The sequence below is a fragment of the Herpailurus yagouaroundi genome, unplaced genomic scaffold (genome assembly GCF_014898765.1).
Source record: "Herpailurus yagouaroundi ecotype Mexico unplaced genomic scaffold, PumYag 29, whole genome shotgun sequence".
In the NCBI taxonomy this organism is placed as follows: Eukaryota; Metazoa; Chordata; class Mammalia; order Carnivora; family Felidae; genus Herpailurus; species Herpailurus yagouaroundi.
In genome coordinates this window covers 75,251,814-75,277,440 of record NW_024412377.1, presented here as the reverse complement: position 1 = coordinate 75,277,440, position 25,627 = coordinate 75,251,814, and the positions used below count along the sequence as shown (strand labels likewise).

General features: G+C 36.7%; 1 pseudogene; it reads right to left on the bottom strand.

Moving 5' to 3' along the window:
* Positions 1 to 4,723: 4,723 nt before the first annotated feature.
* The window catches only part of LOC121041864 (surfeit locus protein 2-like), a 32,387-nt pseudogene continuing 11,483 nt past the window's right edge, over positions 4,724 to 25,627 (bottom strand).

Genomic DNA, 25,627 nt, shown 5'->3' with positions numbered 1-25,627 from the left:
TCAGAGAAGATTTCTCTCAGAGAAAGAATTTACAATTGCAAGTTTTCTAAAAAAAAAAAATGCCCTAAGAAAGGGAAATCAGGGTTTATAGTCAAAGAGATGCCTGTGTAAAGTATAATCAAGGTGAGGGGAATGGGAAGGCTGTCTTGGTATGATTCCACTATTTTGTAAGTAACCTTTTATACATATTCACACGACTTTTATGATTGTCTAGATGAGTCATGTAATTCTCATAAAACCAAATTACCATCCTTCTTTAATGAAGAATCAGATGCTCAGGGAAGTACGTTTACTCAGAGTCTCAGAATAAAGACTGGAAGGAAGTTGCATTTAGGCTTTTGACTTGTGATCTAATACTTATTCTACTGTTTTAGCTTGTTTCTTTAAAGTAACAATTAATATTTGAGCAATATTTACAGTTTCTATAGCACTTTCATGTAGATTAGCCAATTTGCATTTCCAACTGAAGCACAGGTAGAGAAGTAGTAATTATCTTTAATTATAAATGAGATAATTGAAACTCTGACGAATTAGGAGACTTTCCAAATAATGAAATTGGGATCCAGATCTCATGATCCCATTAACTAATTAACTAAACACATATTTAGACAAATACCCAATATATGTTCAAGTTCTATGTCAAGAACGAGAGATTCAAAAGGAAGCAGGGTCTCTGCCCTCATGGAGCTTGTGTCATAATAAGAAATGACAGAATGAAAGGAAAGAAATATAAGAAGGAGATAATGACAGAAAGCAATGAAGGCATTGAGAGAAAGGGTAACCTGTCAAGGTGAGTGGTTTTGCTTCTTTGGATGAGACGTTTGGGAAGGCTGATCAGAGGAGTGGCTAGTTTAGCTGAGAGCTAGCATAATTACATTCCTAATAAAGCAGACAGAAAATACACAAACCTAGAGGGAGGAACAATCAGCAAAACACTTAGTATGTATCAGACATACTTCCTAGTCCTTTATGAATATGAATTTCCATTAATGTTTAAAGCATCCTTTGAGGTAGCTATTATTTTTATTTCAAAGTTATAAATGGCCACTAGGGGTACAGGAGGAAGGCTGGTGTGGCCCGAGTCAGACCACTCAGGGCTTGTGAGCCATTGGAAGGAGCCAGGATTTTATTGTGAAAACTAACTGTGAATCTGTTAGTGTTTTCATCAGGGAAGTCATCAGATCGGACGTACCTACATCACATCAAACAGGGATTCCTTCTGTGCAATGTTTGATATTTATACTCAGGAACTGCTTCTGAGGCCAGCTACCATCAGCATTCTACCTGTGAAAATAGGTAAAGGGAAAGAGAAGAAGTATGGTTGGGGAGAGTTTGGGCTGAAGTTGTACCTTAACTTGTTGTATGGAAACCCTCCAGCAAAACACTGGGGCATGTGATATTGATATTGACAGATATCTGTGCCCTATCAACATGGGAGAGCTATGAGATATAAACACTATAGTGGTCATTTTATTTTATTTTTTATTTGTTTTTAAGAATTTTGTATTTAATCTTTACACCCAACGTAGGGTTCGAACTCACGACTCTAAGATCAAGAGCTTGCTCCACCTGACTGAGCCAGCCAGGTTCCCCCCTACAGTGGTCATCTCATTTTAATACACTTACTGCAATTCCTTATCACTAGTGGCATCATTCTGGGTATTTTTTCAACAGGCTCATTTATCCCTTGTTATCCACTGTAGTTGGCATGTTGATCAGCTGATTTATGCCTCTTTGAAGAGATTATGTTTATTATTAGTGTGCTGAGACCATTTATCAAGGTCAAAGTATAAGTGAAAATAACCAACATCCTAGACAGGGAATTCAGGAGGAAAGTTGCAATTCTTTCTTGACTCTGAACACATGAAGCTTTTGTTGATACTTGATATATACTTGGGAAAGAATATGATGGATGTATTGAAAATTAATGGGAATTAAAAAAATAAAATGTATATGAACCACAGTCTTAACAATGAAGTTTAAAATTTTTTTCAGCAGTTTACATTATAGATTTTATAATCCTTTTAACATCTTGCAAATAGAAGAACTTACACAGAGATGTAGTGACTTTCAAGTCAAGCCAATTAGTTGATGAACAGGGATCATACAAGAATATCTTTCTTGATAGAAAAGCCTGAGATGAATAAAACCCCTTAAGATCAAAACACTAAAAAGATTAAGCCAATTCAGTTCCAATCAGCATACTTTTCAGTAGGCAGAAGAGTATTTTCTGCAGTGTTCAATGAGTTCTTTTTAAAAAATGGTATCTGAGTGATAAAGTGACTGTGATAGTATTACAATAAAGGGAGAAACACTGATGGTACTTCTCTCCCTCATTATTTGAGGCACTTCCTTCAGTACAGTTGGTGGTCTTGTTACAGACAGAAGGGCCCACTTAGCATATCCAGCATTAGGCATTTCCGACCTATAAAGTTGCATCTGGGAGAGATTGAAAATGAATGCACTAAGAGCTCTGAGTGTCACAGGATGAGGCTCACACGCGTGCCAGTGTGAATGCTTTCATTCCTGGGAGTAAACATTCTTTCCCCTTTCTCTTGGACTTTGGTAGAATATCTTCTCATGAACTTCAAGGTGGGTACTGTCCTTACTTAGCATATGTGGCTCCTAGGTTGTCTGTTTAGTAAATACTCTCGGAGTCTCCAATGTGCCAGACACATGCAGCTGTTCTTGTTTGATTGTCGACTTAACTATGAACTGTGCCTCCTGACATTTGCTTGTGAAGATAGCTTTGGCAGAGTTGTTAAGAAGGAGAGAAGGTGATTTTGTGTCAGTTAAAATGCATCAACATTTTAATTGTTTTAGTTCATTTTCTGTTCAAATAGCTCTTGAAACTCTGCCCATACTCTGTGGAAATCCTGGACATTTATTCTGCCCTGGGGACTCTTGGTGCTCAGGTATATCCATTTGGCCCTGTTTCTCTTTGGCCCAATGTTTATAAATCATTGTTTTCCCCCTTTGTAATAAGGCACAGCACAAGCCACTCAGGAGGAAGGGGGAATAATTATCATTACCATTCATGGGAAAATAGAAATATGGCAAAACTGTCTTGCTTCCTTGGAACATTTGAGATGAGCTGCCATGATTTGGAAGCATTTTGTAAATTTGCAAAGATCTTCAAGACTAACCATAGTTTACCATGTTAATTTCGTATTGATTTTTAACAATTTCAAATGCTTAAGACTTAGCTTGGCCTGCACTTCTAGGCTTTTTAATTAGATCTGTATGTATAAGTCCAAACTGTTGATGGAACTTTTTTGAATTGTTTTAAGGTTTAGGAGAAAGAAAAAGAAGCGCTTTATCCTTTTACTTTGTGGTGATTTTCCTTATGGTGATTGAAGTGAATACAAAGGAGAATTTTACTCTTGTTAGAATGTTTTGAATATTTTAAAACCTTTGTAATACTGTGCTTTGATATCATTCCACTGTAAGTGTCAGAGCATGATATTTTCATAATCCAGTGTTAAAATAAACTTCCTGAAATAAGAATTTGTTAAGATTTTATTTTGTAGGAAGGAATGTGTATATTTTCCATTTAATTTTCTATGCTGGTAATTTAGTTACTAAGAGCTTCATAAAAGTCTCTTTTTATAAACTGGAGAGTCATAGGATGATTTACTGAAGGCAGTACATATGAAACAAAATTCAACGGTTTTACAATTGCTGCTTTTCAGTGAAGAATGCCGTTTAAATTCTTCTACCTGGATAATTTTGCTTCCTGTATCACGGAGACAAGTCTCATCTTGTCCCCACTTTGATCATCTTTCACAGGGTTTATTTCACAGCCTCCCTGACTTGTCAGTTCGTCTTTATACACCACCAACTAGCTCACTTTGCATTTTAGTAGAGAGCCTGCTGCTGTACCTTAGTAACAGCTTGGCTCTGAGTCTGGCTTATGCCACCAAATAACACTATGATTTGGGGTGGATTATTTGATAATAATCTCTACATGCCTCACAGAGGTTTGTGATACAAACATGAGATAAAATACATTGGGATGCTTTTTAATGATAAAGTGCCATATAAGCAAAAGGCATCACTGTTCTTGAAGTACAACCCATATTATGTCATTCCCTTGTTCAGAAATCTTCAATTGTTTTCTGTTTCTTAAATAATCAATTCAAACTTTTCCTATCAGTCAAAGACTCCAATCTCCCACCTTAATATTGCCCCTTAATATTAATCCTATTTTACCTTTCCAATCCCATTTCCATTTTATCCACTCTTGATCTCAATGATGTTTTCCAAATTCTGAGCTTTTATACATGTTAATTTTTCTTCACGGAATTTTCTTCCCCAAATATTCAGTTTGCTATCCATTGATGAGACCTTTCATGACTGTTCTCCTACATATGGAAGCAATCTCTCTAATATCTGAAAAACCCTATCTGTTTTTCTTTATTTCATCATTTTCTATGTTATTTATGGGAAGACCTTATCTCCTGTACTATACTTCTCTGAAAGATTCCTCATACCCCAAAATACCTAGAATTTCCCACTGCACATTTTAGTTGCTCTATAATATTTGCAGAATAACCATAAGATAGTTTATTGTTTTTCTTTAAATAACTTCTCAGTTTTTGATTTATAATTGAAAAGTAGTAAGATATTCAATATGTACAATGTGGTGATTTGATATAAATATACATTATAAAAATTAACTAATTAATTAATTTAATTTTTGTTTTTCTCCAGCAGCCGTTTATTAACATGACTGTTTAAAAGAGCTGAAGCTCTTAGGTGTATGGTGATGACTTTTGAACTTTTTCAGTGAACCCAACTATCTCTTCCCATGCTTGAGGACCAGTTCCTAGTCCATTTCCATCTCTTCTCTGTCCCCAGGGCCTTTCTCTGTTGGGTGTCATGGCTTCTTGTCCTCCTCTTCTGTCAAAAAGTCATTGGTGCTGTAACCATGCTCAGTCCCTCCCAGGTCCTTTCTGGTGAACAATTCCGGTGGTTTGAGGTCTGTCATGCTGTCATCACTGTCACTCACAGTTGCATTGTCATTGCTGGATGCAGGTTCCCAGAAGGCTTCTCTCAGGCGAGGTGGCCTGGAGCTGTCCCTCTGGTCTTTCCTCGGTCTCCTTTTGTGAAGGAGGCAGGCAGACACACATTCCACACCCTGCTTCTGACACTCTTCATATTCACGCAGAGCTCTCTGGTACCGCTGGCCCTGGGGATGCCTCAGCACATGTTCTGGGGACTTGTTTATGTGCCATAGGGTGAGTCTGTGTGAGTTTGTGTGTGTGAGAATATTTAGGTTCTACTCTCTTAGCAAATTTCAATTATACAATATAATATTATCAACTATAGTCACACATTAGATACTCAAACCTTATACATCTTATAATTGAAAGTTTGTACCATTCTACCAACCTCCTCCAGCCCTTAGCAATTACTTTTCCACTTTGTTTCTATGAATTTGACTTTTTGTTTAAAAATTTCACTTATGAGTGATACCATGCAGTATTCATCTTTCTTTGTTTGCCTTATTTCACTTAGCATAATGCTCTCCATTTTCATCAATATTGTCACAAATACCATGATTTCCTTCTTTTTAAGGCTAAATAATATCCCATTATATGTATCTTTGTGTATATATATATATATATGACATACATATATAATATATATATGTGTGTGTGATTTCACAAAAATGTCCAGTTTCACTCTTTTGCATGTGGCAATCCAGTTTTTCTAACACCATTTATTAAAAAGACTATCCTTTCCCTACTGAATATTCTTGGCTCATTTGTCATAAATTAATTAACCATGTATGTGTGGATTTATTTCTAGGTTCTGATTCTGTTCTATTGGTCTATGTGTGTACCCCTATGCTGCTATCATATTGTTTGATTATATATATTTTCACAAATATATATATATATATCACATTTTTATCACATATATATATATATATTTTTTTCTTGATCCACTCATCCATTGACGAACACTTAGATGGTTTCCACACCTTGACTGTTGTGAAAAATACTGCAGTGTACATGGGAATACAGATAGCTCTTCAAGATAACAGTTTTGTTCTCTTTGGATATATATCAGAAGTGGGATTGCTGGATCATAGGGCAATTCTGTTTTTAATTTTTTGAGGAACCTCCATCATATTTTCTATAGTGACTATACTTGTTTATAGTCCCACCAACAGTGTGTCAGGTATTCCTTTTCTCCACATCCTTGCCAACATTTGTTCTCTCTCATCTTTTTCATACCAATCCTAACATAGTGGTTTAGGATAACCTCATGGTGATTTTGATTTGTGTTTCCCTGATTAGTGATGTTGAGCAGCTATTGGCTATTTGTATGTCTTCTTTGGAAGATATAATCTATTCAGGTCCTCTGTCCATTTATTAATTTGGTTATTTGCTTTTTTGCTGTTCAGTTGTATGGGTTCCTTATATATTTTGGGTACTAACCTCTTACTGAATGTGTGGTTTGTGTATATTTTGTCCATTTCCCATGCCATAAGTTGCCTTTTCATTTTGTTGATGGTTTCCTTTGCGGAGCAGAAGCTTTTAAGATTTATATAGTCTTACTTGTTTATTTTTGGTTTGGTTGCTTTTGCTTTTGATGTCAAACCCAAAAAAATCATTGCCAGACCAATGTCTGAGAAACTTATCTCTATGCTTCCGTATAGGAGTTTTACACTTTTAGGTCTTGCATTCAAGCCTGTAATCCATTTTGAATTGATTTTTATGTATCATGTAAGATAGCAGTCCAGTTTCACTCTTTTGCATGTGGCAGTCCAGTTTTTCTAACACCATTTATTAAAAAGACTATCCTTTCCCTACTGAATATTCTTGGCTCATTTGTCATAAATTAATTAACCATGTATGTGTGGATTTATTTCTAGGTTCTGATTCTGTTCTGTTGGTCTGTGTGTGTACCCCTATGCTGCTACCATACTGTTTTGATTACGGTAGTTTGTAATATTGTTTGAAGTCAGGAAGTGTGATGCCTACAGCTTTGCTCTTCTCACAATTGCTTTGGCTCTTCAGGGTCTTTTGTGATTCTTACAAATTTTAGGATTTTTTTTATCTCTGTGAAAAATGACTTTAGAATTTTGATAGGAATTGAATTAAATCTGTAGATCACTTTATATAGTGTGTACATTTTAACAACATGAATTTTTCTAATTTAGAGCATAGCATATCTTTCTATTTATTTGCTTCTTCTTCAACTTCTTTCACTGATCTTATAATTTTCAGTGGATAGATCTTTTACCTCCTTGGTCAAATTTATTCCTAAGTATTTTGTTCTTTTTTAATGCTATTATAAATGAGATTGTTTTCAGATGAACAGTTTTTCAGACTTACAAGATTAATAAAACATTAGTTTCAGAGAAATTAAAACTATCATTTTTCTTATTCCCTGAAATATTTTGAGGAAGTGTCTGTGCTTAATACATCCTTAAAAAAAATCTGTCACTATGATGATGATTGCAAATATGTAAGAGTTGCAAAACTTTGGTGTCAACCTTCATTTTTTAATTGAAAGTTAGGTAATGAGCAAATCTTTCATTAAACTGTTACTTCTCTCTGTTTAGAGATTTGTCATTGAAGGTTATCAATTTCTTCTGACAGTCCCCTCAAGTTACTAATTTCTCTTGCTTGGACTTTACTCTCAGGGACAAGAAGCTGGAATGTTGTGAAGGCAGGGAAAGCTTTTTCTTTACCCTCAGCATCTTCCAGAGGGAGAGATTAACAGAGAACCAAAGTTTTATTACATGTGCACAGGGGCTCAATAATGAAATTAAATCCTAAAGAAATGACCAAGGCTGGAAGTTTTTGTACTTTTTAGACAAAGAGACAATACATCTGTGAGGACTTGACAAGACAAAGAAAACTTAACTTTGGCAGCTGCAATTAGTAAGGAATTTTAAACAGAATTTGGGTTGTGGCATAAATTGGTAAGAAGTAAATAAAGGTTGTTTATACAGCCTTCTCAGCTCTAAATTTCCCATCTCTGATGATAAAGATGTCTCTTTATTTCTTGCTTCAGGGAGGGTACCTTTCACATGAGAGTTTTATTTCCTGTTTCCAGGGGTACAGAGAAGGGCCTGAGTGTCTTTCTTGCCTAGACTGTCTCTTAAGTAACTTTTATTTGAAATAATCAATATGTCACAGTGGCCCATTTAGAGGCAGCCTACCTTTGGCTCCTACATTTGGATGTAAGAATGAAGAATAAGAGAGACATGTATCTATCTTGTCTTTTGTTTTATCTGTTGGCCATATCAAAGGTAGTGTGTATATGTATGGGAAGAGGTGTGATGGGTGTTGTCCCAGAAAATGTGGGCAAATGGCAGATCTTTCAGTCTCCTTTGGGAAGATTTTACATATACTTTGATCTTAATGAAGGTTCAAAGTATTTAATGGGCATTATATCATTCATATTTGTATATTTGATAGGACATGCAGTTCCATTTCATTAAGGAATTGAATACTGATTTGGAAAGTTTACACTATTCTTCAAAGGCAGTAAAAATGAAGGCAAGAGTCAGATGCAGTAAATGGAACACTTGCCCCAAGTTTGCTCTATATTTCTTTTTCAATAATTAATACATTTTCTTATTAATTTTTTTAAATGTTTATTTGTTTTTGAGAGAAAGAGGGAGACAGAGAGCGAGCGAGGGAGGGGCAGAGAGAGGGGGAGACACAGAATCCAAAGCAGGCTGTAGACTCTGAGCTGTTAGCATGAAGCCTGACACGGGCTCAAACCCACGAACCACAAGATCATGACTTGAGTGGAGTGGGACGCTAACTGAGTCATCCAGGCACCCCTGCTCTTTATTTCTTTTATGGAAGTGTTCTAATTATTATAATGGTATAATAAAACTTCGTAAAACTTTAGTAACACAAAACATCATTTATTATTTTCAGCGATTCTGTGGGTCAGAAATATTTTCAATGCATGGTGGGCTGGTTTGTCTCTGCTCCATAATGTGTAGGACCCAGCTGGAAGATTTGAAGACTAGAGACTGGAATTATTTGAAGGTTTCTCTGGGCATCTCTGTCTCTTGTCACTCTATGTGATCTTGCCAACTTGGTGGCTTTAGGGTAGCAGGACTTCTTACAAATTGGCAGAAGGCTCCCAAGGCTCATACCCAGAGAAAGAGAGGGAAACCAGCAAAGGCTGAATTGCCTTCTCTTTTTTTTTTTTTTTTTTTACCTACTCTCAGAAGTCACACAACACCTCTTCGTATATTCTCTTTGTCAAGGCAGTGGTAGAGTCCTGCTCAATTTCAAAGGGAGGGGAAATAGACCACACCTCTTGGTGAGAGAGTGGCAAAGTTCTGGAAAAGCATATGGGACCAGAAATCTTATCGTGGCCATTTTTGGAAGAAACTACAGTGCATGTCTTGAACTTTCAACTTAAACTATTGTATAAGATTATAAAATTTAACATAAATTGTAGTACTAATGCTTGGTTTGGGAGTGTAGGTCTATTTCAGACTAGTATTCCGGCTTTACTATTTTTTTTTTTTGAAGGATTTAGAATTTTTTTTCGTTTTCCTTGGTAAGTTGTTCCAGCATTGGCAATATGCTTGAGAGCAAAAGAGCAGAAAATAAAAATTCAATGGACATATTTAGACAGATATGTGCCCCTGCAATAATTTCCCCAGAAATAATGACCATGTACAAATAATTAGAATTTCAGTTGTGTTAAAGTTGGATTCCTTTTGCTGACCTGGTTCAGCAGATGCAAACCAGGCTTAGGAGGATGATTGTAATTTCAGCATACAATATCCAGAAATGAAGTGAATGTGAAGGACTCTGTGACCTTCAGAGATGGAATTATGCCCTTTCTAGCAAAGCCTTTGATTTCTAAAATGTGTGCTATTTCCAGCAGACCTGACTCATTAATGCCTGTCTCCTATCCATGTTGTTCTGGATGGCCAAAGCATCATTATTGAGAAACTACTTTGTGCAGGGAACACTTTTTCCCTAATTGCTTTGCATAGAGATGAGTGCTTTTTCAAGGTTGAAGACTTCGGATTAGATAAAGATTGCTATTGAGCTAATCAGAGCATATGTGGGAAAGGTAAGGAGGTCAATGATTTTCTAAGAACAGAGCCTTTTTACTTTACCTTTACCTCTTTTTGAATACAGACATTTTCTTATTGTTACTTTGGTATATACGTTTTCTCTTTCATGGTAATACCCTTTAAAGATACACACACAGAAACACCCTTCCTCCCACATTAATTTTAGGAAATACTAAAATTAGTGTTTCCATGATATGGGCCTTATTTTAGAAATGATTCTTTTATTGTTACGAATATTGCAATCAGTTGGTATTTCTGATAACAACTCTAAATATACATTTTATAGAACTGAAGGCAGAGAATACATACGTTGGCATGCAACTTTATGCTTCGAGAACAGTCATGCTTTTATTTTTTTAATTTTTTTTAACGTTTATTTTTGAGACAGAGAGAGACAGAGCATGAGCAGGGGAGGGTCAGAGAGAGAGGGAGACACAGAATCTGAAACGGGCTCCAGGCTCTGAGCTGTCAGCACAGAGCCCGACGCGGGGCTCGAACTCACGGACCGTGAGATCATGAACTGAGCTGAAGTCGGCTGCTTAACCGACTGAGCCACCCAGGCGCCTCCAGTCATGCTTTTAGTATATGTCATAATCTAACCTTTAAGGGCAAAATAGTGTACCACTTTTTTTAATATATACTTTACTAGGTTGATAGTAAAGTAAACTACCGAGGGATATGTTGACAGCTTAAGTCTATACTTTAAGTGCCATTTTATTATTCACTGCAGGTTTTTTTTATGCATTTGGATTTAACTTATTATATTTTTGCCCTGAGATAATTCATGCAAAATTATCTGAATGAAAAGCAGAGTATATACTTGCATGATTCTTAATGTATTTTTTATACAGAAATAGAGAGCTGAAGTGCAAAATGGAAATAGACTTCTTACTTCAATAATGGATATTTTGGTCCTTGTCCTCAGGGAGTTGAAACTGCTGCTGATGTAGCTTCATGACATATAGGTCTTAGTGTTAGCTTTACTTGGAGTGGAGAAACTCAAATGAGGTATTTGTGATGCACTTTTCTTACCCTTATCCATGTTTGTGTGGCTCAGTGACATCTGTAAGGGGGTATCTTTCAGGAGCAGGGTGCAGTATTAGTTACCAGCATTCTGTGCTTTCTCCAATGTTTCAGCAAACCACTGGTTTCTAATAATAAGACAGGAAAAGAAAAAAAAAAAGAGGAAAGAGAGACAATGCAAAAATGAATAAAGGAAAATAACAGCTCCATGCGGGAAGAAAGCAAAGATTAGATTAGCCATACGGAAGCAATTCCTGCCTGATATGTTAAATAATATAATTTGAATAAGTAAAAAGGAAAATTCAGCAAAAGAAAATAGCATGGGCATATGGACCAAATTGAGTCAAGATTGTAAAGTTAGAATTTATTTATTTATTTTTTGCTGTATTCTATTTCTCTAAATGTTTATTTCTGTTCAGAATCTATGGCTGTAAAGACATATGCATCTTTTCTCTGAATGGTTTGAATTGTTTTTCTGAAGTCTGGACTAACTTTAGGTGTTTATTATGAACTTTAGGTGGCTTAGTGACTTTATATATTCAATAATAATAATGCCAACAATATATGAGATATGTACTTTGAACCAGAAGTTGCCCAATGCACACCGTTGAAAAGTAGATGAAGGTGTGCAGAATCTACCTCAAAATATTTCTTTTTGGCACGTGAGTTATTTTAGGCTGATTATTTTTAGGGAACAGCAGACAGGAAAAACTGAAAACAGTAGAAGTTACCCTTTCATAAGAGACGTTTATACATATAGGGGAAATTGCTCTCTGTACCAGGAAGTGAAGGATGACTCCAAATCTCTAGCAACTGCTAAAATGAAGAAGACAAGGACTTAAATCTCCATAGCAACCTTACCCTTGTTTACTGTGCTTTTCTTGATAATCTCCCATAACTGGCCCCTACCACCCCAACATATTCTTTTGTCTTTAGCTGAAGATGGAATTTAAGGTGGTAATTTGGGCCATTTTGGGTAGTTACTAAGTTTTCCAGGGTATCTCTCATGTATACTGGAGGTGCATGTGTTATTAAACTTCTGTTTGTTTTTCTCCTGTTAATGTATCTTATATTATTGGGGGGGGGGTGCATCTCGGTGAAGAAACTTGAAGGGTAGAGGAAAAATTATTTTTCCTCCCCTACATAGATCATTTTTATTTCATTATACATATGGTAAAACAGAGATGTAGAATGTTTGCCCATAAGTACATATTTTTAATTGGCAGGCCCCAAACTATATCTTCATAACAAGTCTTCTCTTTTTCTACTATTCTGTCATTTCTGTTGGTCAGAATTATGTCATAAAATTTAGAATGTTAGTTCTTGTTGTGTCTTCTGCTTAACAGATACAATTATTTGTACTCTGGCAAAATTGTATTTTATTTAAATTTTTTTTAATGTTTCTTTATTTTTGAGAGAGAGATAGAGTGAGTATGAGCAGGAAAGGAGCAGAGAGAGGGAAGCAGACTCCAGGCTCTGAACTGTCAGCACAGAGCCCAACATGGGGCTCAAACCCATGAACTGTGTGATCATGACCTGAGCCAAAGACTGAAGTTCAACCAACTGAACCACCCAGGTGCCCCACTCTGGCAAAATTTTAAAAGGAAGTTCCATTGTAAGTTGACAAAGGCTTAAACTTGTCTCAGGATATTTGAAGTGGCTCAATGCTATTAATGGTTTTGTTTCTTTGTTTGTTTTGGTTCGGTTTTGTCATCTTCATTAGAAAAATGTAATCTTTATTTTCTACTGGCTAATCTATAGTGAAAAGGTCCTTTTTGAAGAATAAATTATTGATCAGAAGTTTATGTTATAAGAAAATCAGAAAAAAAGAATTCAGTAGTTGCCTTAATAACATTGATAGCAAACAGATACAGATACAGCCTGTATGCTGCCTGCTTTCTCCATTTTCTGCTTTACTAATCCTACTAGAATTTAATCCTGGCCCTGTCCTCCTACTCTAACCACTCAATTGTCAAAATCCCACTCAACACCAAAGACCTGGTTCAAATGCTTTCTTTTTCCCAAGCTTTCCCTAATACCTTTCCTCCTTCCCCAAATAAAGGAAGAATCTAGTTTCTGTTTTCCTGTAACATGTTGCCTGGCTCATATAGCACAGTTCTAAATTATAGTTATTGAGAAGCAATAATTCCTGTCCCCTCAAAGGTCCTTCTAACTGGACTAGGAGTCACATTAACATGAGGTAACTTAACAGCAGAAAATAGAATTTAATAGGTGTACATATGGGGAATCAACATAAACATGGAAATTCCAATGACAGGCAAAATGAGGTGTATATGTCATTCTGAATTAAGGAGATGGGGTAGGGGTCTGGGATTTAAGAGGAAAGGAATGCACTCAACTAGGCAATAAGAAGAGCAGTATTTGGTAATTAGATGTTTGCCCTGTCGTATAGATGGGTCACCCAGATAAAGTTTATCTCTGCTAAAAACCCTCATTCTGAGAAAGACCCTCAATTTAGATTCTTGTGTGTGGTTAAAGGAGGGACAAAAGTTTCTCTTGAGCCTGCAGGGTCTCAAGTGCCTTCAGCTCAAAATAATCTACATGCCAAAGTGCACATTCTTGGGGTGGGGGGGGGCTGTACCTAACCGTTCATAGTTGATTAATTATTAGTTATTTATAAAAGTCTCTTTTCTGTCTTTTAAGAGTAGCCTTGGTGTCTTCCAAAAATTTTATCTTACTGTTTCATCCTTAACAACATCTCAAAACAACAACAACAACAACAACAACAACAACAACAACGTGAGTGCCACCACAATAAAAATTACCACCTCTGCGTGACTTCGTTCTTATCTTCACATACTCTTTATACAATTTTTTTTTTGAACGTTTATTTATTTTTGGGACAGAGAGAGACAGAGCATGAACGGGCGAGGGGCAGAGAGAGAGGGAGACACAGAATCGGAAACAGGCTCCAGGCTCTGAGCCATCAGCCCAGAGCCCGACGCGGGGCTCAAACTCAGGGACCGCGAGATCGTGACCTGGCCGTAGTCGGACGCTTAACCGACTGCGCCACCCAGGCGCCCCACACATACTCTTAATTATTATTTCTGTTGATGTGGAAATAACAAATAGCCTGTTGGCATTTTTAGCAGATGCCTAGCACACCAGCAGAAGAATATATTAGAGAAAATTTATTAACTGAAATTTCAAGAAGTAATATAAGTTGTCATTATGGGGGGAAATCCATCTCTGGATAATTTTTATACCAAATGTATAATTTAGTATTATTTGTAAATTACATACGAATGGGGGTGAGAGTGGAAGTGAGGGGTAGGAATGAGACCGTTAGGTTTATAAAGATATTAATTCATCCTTGATTCCCATTCACAGGTTCCAAGATTCCCATTCAGTTTATGTCACATTCATACTACTCACCTTCTCTCCTATGTGATTTTCAGTGTGAGTTTTCTCCGTCCTATATCAAAGGAACAAAATAAATCCTTCTGTTACTTCATTCAGTGGATCCATGTCCTATGGCATTGTATTTATTTTTGTATGTTAGTATTCACAGCTGGCTTTTTTCAATACCAGCATGCAGGGCAGTTTGATATTGTTTGGTTCTCTAGCACAGAACTGAGGTGGCCCTGTGGCTAAGCCGACATATCGAATGACCTGGTGATAACTTGTGGATTTTCATGCAGGAAGGCACAGCCTTTAGGGGCTCCCTCTGTTCCCCTTAGTGTAGGGGCTGTGCTTGCTATTTGAATCTTGGGATACAATGGGCCCCAATATATTCTTTTAAAAAGAAGTATTGATACTTAAATCAATTCCTATATTTCTGAGAAAGACCGACAAATATTTCTCTTTTCTATGGCATTAGTTTAGTTGTAATTTTAGTGGGGAATATGCCTTAAGTAATTTAATTTGGGATCCCACAAAAATTAGATGAACAGGAACGGAGCTTGAAAGGAAAGTGGAGAGCTGAGCTGCTGTACTGGGTCTTTGTTCTTTAGAAAGTTGGCAGACTGCTTCTGTGTGTGAAAGAGAGATTGTGTTAGGGTCCCATGGTGCCTATTAAGGTTTTCTAAGTAACAACTGAACTTCACTGGGCTCTGAGTGCTTGAGGTAGATAGATGGCTGATGCTCAGATTCCAATGCTACTCCTGCCTGAAGGCCCTATTTTTTGAAATACTGAGATAGCTTGTAAATTCGCTGAATGCAAGGGAATAAAAGTGACTGTTATTCACCAATTAAATTCTTTCCTCCCAGTGCAGAAATCAATCCTGTACTTTAGTCAGTGGGGGAGATAAAACTCTAGGACAGCAACCAGCTGTGGTGGCAGAAGGAAAGGCAATGAGAGTCTGAGACAGGAGCCACGCTTGGCTAAAACAAGGGAAGAAAATGGACTCAAATTGGCATTGGGTGTTCACTCAAGGGCATGTATCCTCTGTCCTCGGCATAAGCTGATAGAATCAAAATAGACCACATGGGGCAAAGGGCTGACTAGAAAAATCAGTTCAAGCAGCTTGGTTGCCTCCCAGAGATGTGAAGCAGCATTCGGCGGTCACATCCCAAGGGCGGACAGAAAGCAATACTCAGTTTTCACTTTGTTTGCTGTGACTATTAAAGAAAAGTCCAGGAGATGGCTGTTGGAGTAATGAAACCAGCATATTATGGGTGAGTGGAGACCAGGTGACTGGGAGCATTGTGGACAGAATGCAAACTACATTAGAATGAATAACCCAAGGCAGTGATTGTAATTGAGTGAGATTAAATTGGAAAACTTTCAGAGGTGATGATGAAGACGTTATGTTGCCCACAGCTCTAGGAGAGAACACATGTGTAAATTAATTGAGCTAATGTAGGCCAGACCTTTGATCAGAACATCTATATTTCAAAAATGGTATTTATGGACACATTTTTTTATGGGTAGTTATGAGTAATTAGTGGTAGAAAAGAATTCTTTCCCTGTTCTTTAGTAAAAAAAAAAAGGAACCCAAGAGTACTGGAATAGCAAATTGGCTCTAGAATCTTCCCCATATTCAGTTTCCCTTCCCTAGCAGATCCCTGCCTTATAGAAACAGGGACTGTGATTTATCCCTGCTGTGGAACAGGTGGCTCCAGGTCCTTCATTATAACTGAGCAATTTGTGCTGGTCCTGTCACACTCGCAATTTGCTTGCCCATGGATTGGTGGGTCTTTCTGGGTCACAGCAGAAAAAAAGCAATCCCAGAAATTCCTCCTTTTAAAATGGTATTCTTAGGATAATCTGATGTTTTCACTATTTTACATCAAACGCCATTGCAAGAATAGCTCACAGGATTGCAGCCTTGAAGAAGCATGGGGCTGGAGCTTCAGAAGCCCCCAGCTTACCTTGTGTTCTTTTTTGTAGGGCTCTGAATAAGCCATACACAGGGAACATCACAGTGGTAACTCTGCTTAGTGATCACAATTTCCTGCTTTGTATTTTTGAAAAGTTTTACTTCTCAAAGGACCTAGATCAGTAAGCCCTTTACATCAAACTTGGACAGAATTTTTGAAATTTCATTTAACCACAGAAATTTAAAGTTGCCCATGACTGTGGCATGCGTTATCCCCAAAGAGAATTATTTTGCACGTTGCGCTTCTGTGCAAAACAAAAATGCAACTGTCCACGCACACACACATCTACACACATATGTTTAAAAGGATGTTTATTTATTGAAATTGTTTTTGGTGACCACATTTTCAGCCTATACAGGTAGCAAAGGCACAGTCATGTTTTATCCTCTAAAATAGGGTACGTGGCCCTATTGTGTCTATTTGCGCTTTGGGGGAATTTAGTTTATTACGTAAGATAGCCAGTTATGAGCAAGGACTTGAGTGAACAAGAGGCAGGGGATGATACATTGGTGAAAGAAAGGAGAGAAAAGGATGGTAAGGAATGTGTCTTACTTGGAGGTAGTGCTTATATGACCTGAGAGATGACATCGTGGGAGGTGGGAATAGAATTTGGGAAACTCAACTCCTAAAAATTATATGTAGCATTAAGTGATCTCTTGCTGTTAGTCATCTATCCTTAATATGGAAAGGGAGCAGAATTTGCCACTCCAAAATGTTTCTTTGGCATAAGGATTATCGTGAGAGGGTTATTTTTAAGAAACAGCAGACACAGGGTAGAAGCTCTGAAAACCGAGTAGAAGTTAACCTTTTGTAAGAGACATTTAAATCTCCATTTGTAAGGGTGTCTCTCTCTCTGTATCAGAAGGAGGAGGATGGCTAAATCTACCCTCATCAGTGGAGCAGGCAACTGGCTTAAATCTGCAAACAACCTGACCTTTATTTACTCTGCTTTGCCTGATAACCTCCCACAATTGGTTTCCCTCCCACACACATCTTCTTTTGTCTTTAGCTGGAAATGGTATGTAAGGTGGTAGCTTTGGCCATTTTGGGGAGTTACTCAGTTTTCCTGCGTATTTCTGATATATATAGGAGATACATATGATATTAAACTTCTGTTTGTTTTTCTCATGTTAATCTCTCTTGTAATACAGAGGGGTGTCAGCCAAGAATCTAGAAGGGTAGAGGAAGAATTATTTTTCCTTCCTCTCAATGTATTTTTCATTAATTGCATTGGAAATTCAAAGTCTATCACCTCTGTCTCTCTCTCTGTCTCTCTCTCTCTCTCTCTCTCTCTCTCTCTGATGAGTCACCACATTGTTTTGCTTTTCTTACTTAATCTGGAAGCAGAATAACCAAAATAATTAATATCATTAACAAAAATAGAAATTCTTCCATTTGCATTTTTAAATTCCCTTCATTTTGGTTATTTGTTGCCTCTTTAGGTGTTTTTCTGAAAAAAGATTGGCATATGGAAGGTAGGTAAATGTGAAACTGGCCACATCAGGAGTCAGACAGTTGAGCCTAATGAACATGAATTTCTGATTTCTGGGCTGTTTCTTATGCTTCTAAGCATAATGGCAGAAAACCGACTTGTGTTTTTGCTCTTCTTCCTTTTTGGTTTTTAATGTGTATTTATTTTTGAGAGAGAGGGGGGTGAGGGGCAGAGAGAGGGAGACAGAGCAGAGAGCCCAATGTAGCGCTTGAACCCACAAACCATGAGATCATGACCTGAACTGAAGTAGGACGGTTAACTGACCAAGCCACCCAGGTGTCCCTTTTGCTCTTCTCCCTATACATGAAAAGCCCTGTTGGAATGACATTAGTTTGATGTCTCTAAATCACATAAAAGTTACTATGTGTGACACATTTTTCCAAATTTTATTTTGCTTTCTAATTCATTTTCAATTTTTTGACACGCATGCTGTTAAAGACACATACACATAAATATATTTCTATTCCTTTGAGAAGCAAAGCCAGCAAAAGCATATATAAAAAAACGGCCAGCCAGATGTCCAAGGCCACATACCTCCGTTGCATGCCTTTGGCTTCTATAGTCTTGCTTGCCTCTTGCATCAGCCAACTGCCTGCGCAGCACAACCAATATTCCCCCGCCCCGCCACCATGCGGCCAATAGAAAGTTTCCAAGTACCCAGAAGCTATCCAGGCATTAAATAAGGCCAGTGCCAAGGCTCGCTGCTCCGCCAATAAACAGTGTTTTCTGTTTCCTCGAGTGTGTGTTGCTTGTCTCTTCCTGGGCGCCGAGAATTTGCTGTAACACTTTTCTGAGCTATTTACTATTTTTTAAGTTCTTGCTATTTCTGAATCAGTTCTATAATAATATCTTTATTTTTTTGATACACTTTTTTTCTTTAATTAGAATCATCTGAGATTTGTATTGAAGTATGCTAGGAAGTATAAGTCTGACTCTTTAAAAAATAATTATTTCATATCATCTATTGAATAATTTACTCCTTTATTATTGGTATCCATGATCCTTTATATCACATATTAAATTCTTTTGTATATGGAGGTCTATTTCAGGGTATCTGTGGTTTTCTTTATGTCTGTAAATTTTCATGCCACTATCACACTATCTTATTATTGTAGATTTTTAATTCACTTTTATGTTTAGCATAACAAATTTTCCTCCATTATTTTTCTTTGTCAAAGATATATTAACTATTGACCAGTTAATTCCTATATGTAAACTTGAGAATCACTATGCTAACTTCGAAAACAGTCCATCTAAATCTTATAGGCAATAGCATTAAATCTCTATATGAGTTTGAAAGAATGTGATCTCCTAAATATATCAATTTTCTGATTTATAATAATGAAATGGTTTATGAATTACTCAAATCTTAAAATTTTATAGGTCTTTCATGAAGATCCTACCTAAATTTTGCTTGCTATCTGAAAGGAATTTTTTATTATATTTCATAGAAGCTAATTTAAATTATTTGCTTTTATTATTTTTTTCTTATAAGAGGCTACACTACTTAAAGCCATTATTAACTATAAAATATTATGGTAGATTATTTGGAGTTTTCTCAATACAGAATTATACCAATGAGAATATTGTTTTCCTCCTTTCTAACTGCTGTATTTTTCTTCCTGTTTCACATCTTTGTGTATTTGTTAGAACATTTAGAAAAATGTTAAATAATGTTAGGAAATTCAGTATTTTGATCACTAAAATGATTTTGGTCTGACTTTAAGAGATATAGTGGTGACTTGTTCATTTCTTAAAATATGTCTCAAAATTTAGTACTGAATATTATCACGTATCTTTGTGGAGTCTATTGAGGTTATGAAAAGTGTTCTCTTATTTGAACATATTGCTGTTAAAAAAGATTTCCTATGATTTGGATTCCTGAATTAAAACAGAGTTGGTCATGGTAGATGTACTGTTGAATTCAATATGCTTGTATCTCATTTAGAAATATTCATATCTGTATTCATAAGTGAATTTCCTTTAAGGTTAGTTTTATGGCTCAAATGTATAATATTAATCAAAGTGAAGTTTAATATTAACACAGAATGTAAGTGAATGTAGAATAGCAGGACACGTTCAAACTTTTTAAGCCACTCTCTGTGAGGCATCTGACCATGCTTTTTTCCAGGCAGTGTAGTTTTGAAAAGCCACACATTTGCATAATGTCTTTGCTGTTGTTCCTTTGTTCTTTGAGTTGTACCAAACTAATTGCTTTAGAAAGTTATTTCCCAAATTCTTCCCACAGGTAACATTTAGGTAAATAAGGCTCTTCAAAGTTAGAATCAGGGACTTGATACTGTTAGTATACATCCTGGAACATCAAAGAGCAAGGCCCAAGTCTCTGAAGAAACATAACCTCAAAAACTTCTCCTCCCACCACTCCTTCGGTTAATGTCCTTTCTGATTAGAAAGGAATCAAGAAGGAACCAGGAAAAAGTCAATATTGCTGGCAACAAAGTTCTAGGGAAAGGCATTCCTTCACACTGATTCTGCTGAGGGAGTTTGATCAGACCATCAGTAAATTCTCTTAAGATTCTTCCATCCAAAGTCGCTTTTTCCTAGCTTCTTTCTTTAATGATGTATATACCAATTATCTTTTCCTTGGGAACATGAAAGAAGTTACTGATTAAACTTTCTTTTGAGACATTTTGTAATTCTTTTCATAATTCCATTTTTCCCCCCTATGGCCTTTAGTTTTTTTTTAGGTGTTCTACTTCTATTTGAGCTGGATTTTGTAACTGTTTTCCCAGAAAGGTGTATGTCTCATTGACATTTTTAAATTTATCATCACGGAATTGTGCATACATAATTTAAAAATCTTGTCTGTTGTTGCTTTCATAGGTCCTGTGACAATTGATCATTAATTTGGTAAACTATTTCAGGTGGATCCCCCTGAGCTGTAGTTCACTCTGAAGGTTTTGCTGAGATTTTTCCATTAATTTCTAATTACAACAGTGGAATTAAATTTCTTTTTATAAGCTTTCTTGTACTATAGATGGCAGTTATAACTTTGACACCCTTATCATGTCACTTGAATTTCTGTGTCTGGGTGCTCTGTGGGCACAGAGTCTTTTCTTCAGAGTTCTAAATTTGCCCTTGGCAGTGAGCTGTCTCTGTTTTATGACATGCTGATCTATGAGCGATGTCTCTTCTTTGTCTGTTGTTGTAAACAAACCTGGGATGACTGGGAGTATTTCTCCAGTGAATGAATAGTCTGCTTAACATTCTACAGTTTCAAGTATGACAGTATAAGAGACTCATAAATACCCTGGTTGTCTTGACTCATCACTGACTTTCAGGAAATCATACTTAACTTTCGTATCTTTACTTTGGAATGAAAACGTGGAGGTCTTCTGAGAAGCTGGAAAACAATTTCATTGAAAGATGGGGGAATTCTTTGTATTAGCCAGTTATGGAAGTAAAGTATATCTGATTGTTTTCTACTCTTTTGACTTTCTATTGACCTTTGTTGGATATGAGATTTAATTCCCTCTGTCTCCTCACAGCATATGGTAAATGATTAGGCATCAGTGATTCTCATCAATTGTGGAAAATGACAGGACAAACATCATCTGGAGGTGTGAACATTTTTTTTACGTGTAATGATTGATTTACCGTAAGCCAACTACATCCCTCTGCCTGTTTCCCCTTTTACCAAAGACATGGGTCTGCCAAGCAGCTCATCTCTCCATTTGGGAATGGAATAGTTTTTCTTCCAGTTGGTAATTAAAAACCTGATTGCTTTCACTAGAATCATCTTATGGTATAGAAGTGTAGTCCTCTGATCTGTCTGTTTAAAATTGATCTGTGTTAAAGTAAACCTACCCACTGTTATACTGTTTTATTTAATGATAGCCTTTCTTACTAGCTGAAATCCTATTTTATATTTTAATTTATTTGTGTTTATTCTATGAAAATATAAGCAAAACAGGGACTTGTCTGTTTTATTCTCTGTCATGTTGCTGTTGTCTAGAATAGTTCCAGGCATTCAGTATTAAATCCTTCCAAACTTTCTGATATATTTGGCCTTCTTTTTATTGGTGTGGATAAATATTTGTATTTTAAGTTGAACAGTCTCATTTATATGTATGTTAATATTATAAGCTACCTCATATCTCTTTAAATGTACAGTACAAATAAATAATAAGAAACCAATCAGTATAATGTACTTGCAGATATGGTTTGAACTGTCTTTTTAAAAAAATTTTTAAAGTTTATTTATTTATTTTGAGAGAGAAAGAGCATGCATAAGCGGGTAGGGGGGAACAGAGGGAAAGGGGGAGAGAGAGAATCCCAAGCAATCTCCGCACTGTCTGCACAGAGCCTGATATGGGTCTCAGACTCACAAACCCATGAAATCATGACCTGAGCTGAAATCAAGAGTTGGATTCTTAACAGACTGAGCCACCCAGGTACCCCTGGTTAGAATTTTCTTAAATTATGTTGTTTTTTTTTAAAAAAATGCATCAAGAGAGACAGGGAATAGATACTCATGCACTGTTGGTGAACATGTGAATTGGTATAACTTTATGAAGGGCAATTTGGCAGTTTCTAACACAATATAAAATGCACACACCTTCTGACATAGTGATGTCATGATATCAATGTTAGAAATTCTTTTGTTTTATTTATTTATTTATTTATTTATTTATTTATTTATTTAATACGAAATTTATTGTCAAATTGGTTTCCATACAACACCAAGTGCTCATCCCAACAGGCGCCCTCCTCAGTGCCCATCACCCACTTTCCCCTCTCTCCCATCCCCATCAACCCTCAGTTTATTCTCAGTTTTTAAGAGTCTCTTATGGTTTGCCTCCTTCCCTCTCTGTAACTTTTTTTTTCTCCTTCCCCTCCCCCATGGTCTTCTGTTAGGAATTTCCCCAAGGGATAGGAGTGCTAATGCATAGGGGTACCCCAAGATTTATAGCAGCACTTTCAACAATAGCCAAATTATAGAAAGAGCCTAAATGTCCATCAACTGATGAATGGATAAAAAAGTTGTGGTTTATATATACAATGGAATACTGCTTGGCAATGAGAAAGAATGAAATATGGCCTTTTGTAACAACACGGATGGAACTGGAGAGTGTTATGCTAAGTGAAATAAGTCATACAGAGAAAGACAGATACCATATGTTTTCACTCTTATGTGGATCATGAGAAACTTAACAGAAGTCAATGTTAGAAATTTTTATAACTATAGTTGTGCCAGTGCACAAGGATTTTTGTAAATGAGTATTTATTTCAGGATGATTTTAGTAACAGACAAAACAAAACAACCCCACCCCAAATCTGGAAGAAAATCTAATGACCAAGAATAATTAAAAATTATTATGGGGCATGATATGATTTAAGAATATGAATCAGTTAAGAAAAAAGAAAAGAAGTAGTGCTGTAAGTTCTGACATGAAAAGGTGCTTAAGACACAAGTAAGCAAGCTGCACAACAATAGAGTAGTATAGTGTTACTTTTAAAAGGTTTTTATTTTGGGGGCACCTGGATGGCTCAGTGAGTTAAGCATCCAACTCTTGACTTTGACTCAGGTCATGATTTCATGGTTCATGAGTTTGAGTGGACAGTGTGGAGCTGCTTGGGATTCTTTCTGTCCTTTCTCTGCTCCCTCCTCCCCCTCCCCCCCCAAAAAAACAAATAAATCAACTTTAAAAACAGGTTTTTATTTTCATATGTACATAACAATGATTTAAAAAATGCTAGTAGGACTACCAAAGAAGTTACATTTTGTATTTTAAGGTTATTAAGAACCAGCAGTGTGATGACTTAACTTTTGATGCTTATATCACAGGATCACAAATATTCTCCAGGTTAGGATCTAAGAAATCATTTAGTTGAAGGAGAGGAAGAAATTTTCCTTAGTCCAAGGTTCTTCCAGCTGGACAAAGAATTGAATTAACATGAGAAAGATTAACAGGAGTAAAAAACAGTTTTATTATGTGCACATGGAGGCTCAATAATGAAATTGAGTGGGGCGCCTGGGTGGCTTGGTTGGTTAAGCGTCCGACTTCGGCTCAGGTCATGATCTCACGGTCCGTGAGTTTGAGCCCCGCGTCGGGCTCTGTGCTGACGGCTCGGAGCCTGGAGCCTATTTTGGATTCTGTGTCTCCCTCTCTCTCTGCTCCTCCCCTGTTCATGCTCTGTCTCTCTCTGTCTCAAAAAAAATAAATAAACGTTAAAAAAAATTAAAAAAAAAGAAAAAGAAATTGAGTCCTAAAGAAATGACCAAGACAAGGGTGCCTGGGTGGTCAATCGGTTAAGTGTCCTACTCTGGATTGTAGCTCAGGTCATGATCTCATGGTTAGTGAGAGGCTCATGAGATCAAGCCCCATGTCGGGCTCTGTGCTGACAGCACAGAGCCTGCTTGGGATTCTCTCTCTCCCTCTCTCTCTGCCCCTCCCCTGCTCATTGTAGCTGTCTCTCTCTTAAAATAAATAAATAAGTAAACTTTATAAAAAAAAAAAAAAAAGAAATGACCAAGGAGGGTAGTTTTAATACTTTTAAGACCAGGAGGCAATAAATCTGTGAGGAATTGGCAGGGCAAAGAAAATTTACTTTTGGAAGATTTACTTAGTAAGGAATTCTAAACAGAATTGGGCTGAGGTAGTGTATTAGTAAAAAGTAATAAGGGGTTTGTATGCAGCATTCTTGGCTCCAAATTTCTTCTCTTTGATGATGAGGATGCCTCTTTGCCTCCTGGCACAGAGAGGGTACTTTTCACATGAGAAATTTATTTCCTGCTTCCATGAGGACAGAGAAGGGTCTCAGTGACCTTCTTGCACAGGCTGTTTCTTAATTAACTTTTATCTAAAACAATATGCCAAAGTGGCATATTTGGGGGCAGCCTGCCCTTGACCTCTGCATAATGCAGCACATAGGAGTGTGACTTAGGGACTGTAGATAGACTGATTTTTAGCTATTTCTTTTGATTGCCATGTAATTTAGATTATTACTTAAATTCTCTGAGCCCCACTTTCCTAATAGATAAATTGGAGATAGTGAGAATGGTTGATGTGTCTTAAGAGCTTATTATGTGCTTGAATACGTTATCTTATTTAAAGCCTACATCATTAAGCCCATAAAGAAAGTAATATTATTTCTGTCTTACAGATACAGAAACTGAGGCACAGATAAATTAAGTAACTTGTCCAAATGATATAAACAAGTGTTAGCCTTGACATTTCAACCCCTACAGACAGACTTTGCATCCTAGCCTTTAAACCAACACGCCATACTGTTCCCTGTCCATACTCCTAGCTTGTTTGCCAGAAAAATGATAGTGTATGTGACTATCCTAGTAGAATGTCTGACATGTGGTAAGCTGTCATTAAATATAATTATTTTCTTATTCCAGGGATATTGGTACTATGTTCTTTTGGGGTTAGAGAGCAGAGGACTGAAGAGCCAAGCGTTTGTTTAGTATTTTGGACTTTGACCTCAGACTTAATTAAATTTATGGTTGCAAAAATTAAAATTGTACAAAACAGTGATTTATACATTACAACTAAAAAAAAAAAATGACACCCAGGCTGGTTAAGTTTTTTCCCCATAATCAACCAGTTAGTGAAAAGCAGAACTTTCTTTCATCTTCCTCTCCACTTCCGTCCCTACCTCCTTTCCTTTCCTTTCCTTCCTTCCTTCCTTCCTTCCTTCCTTCCTTCCTTCCTTCCTTC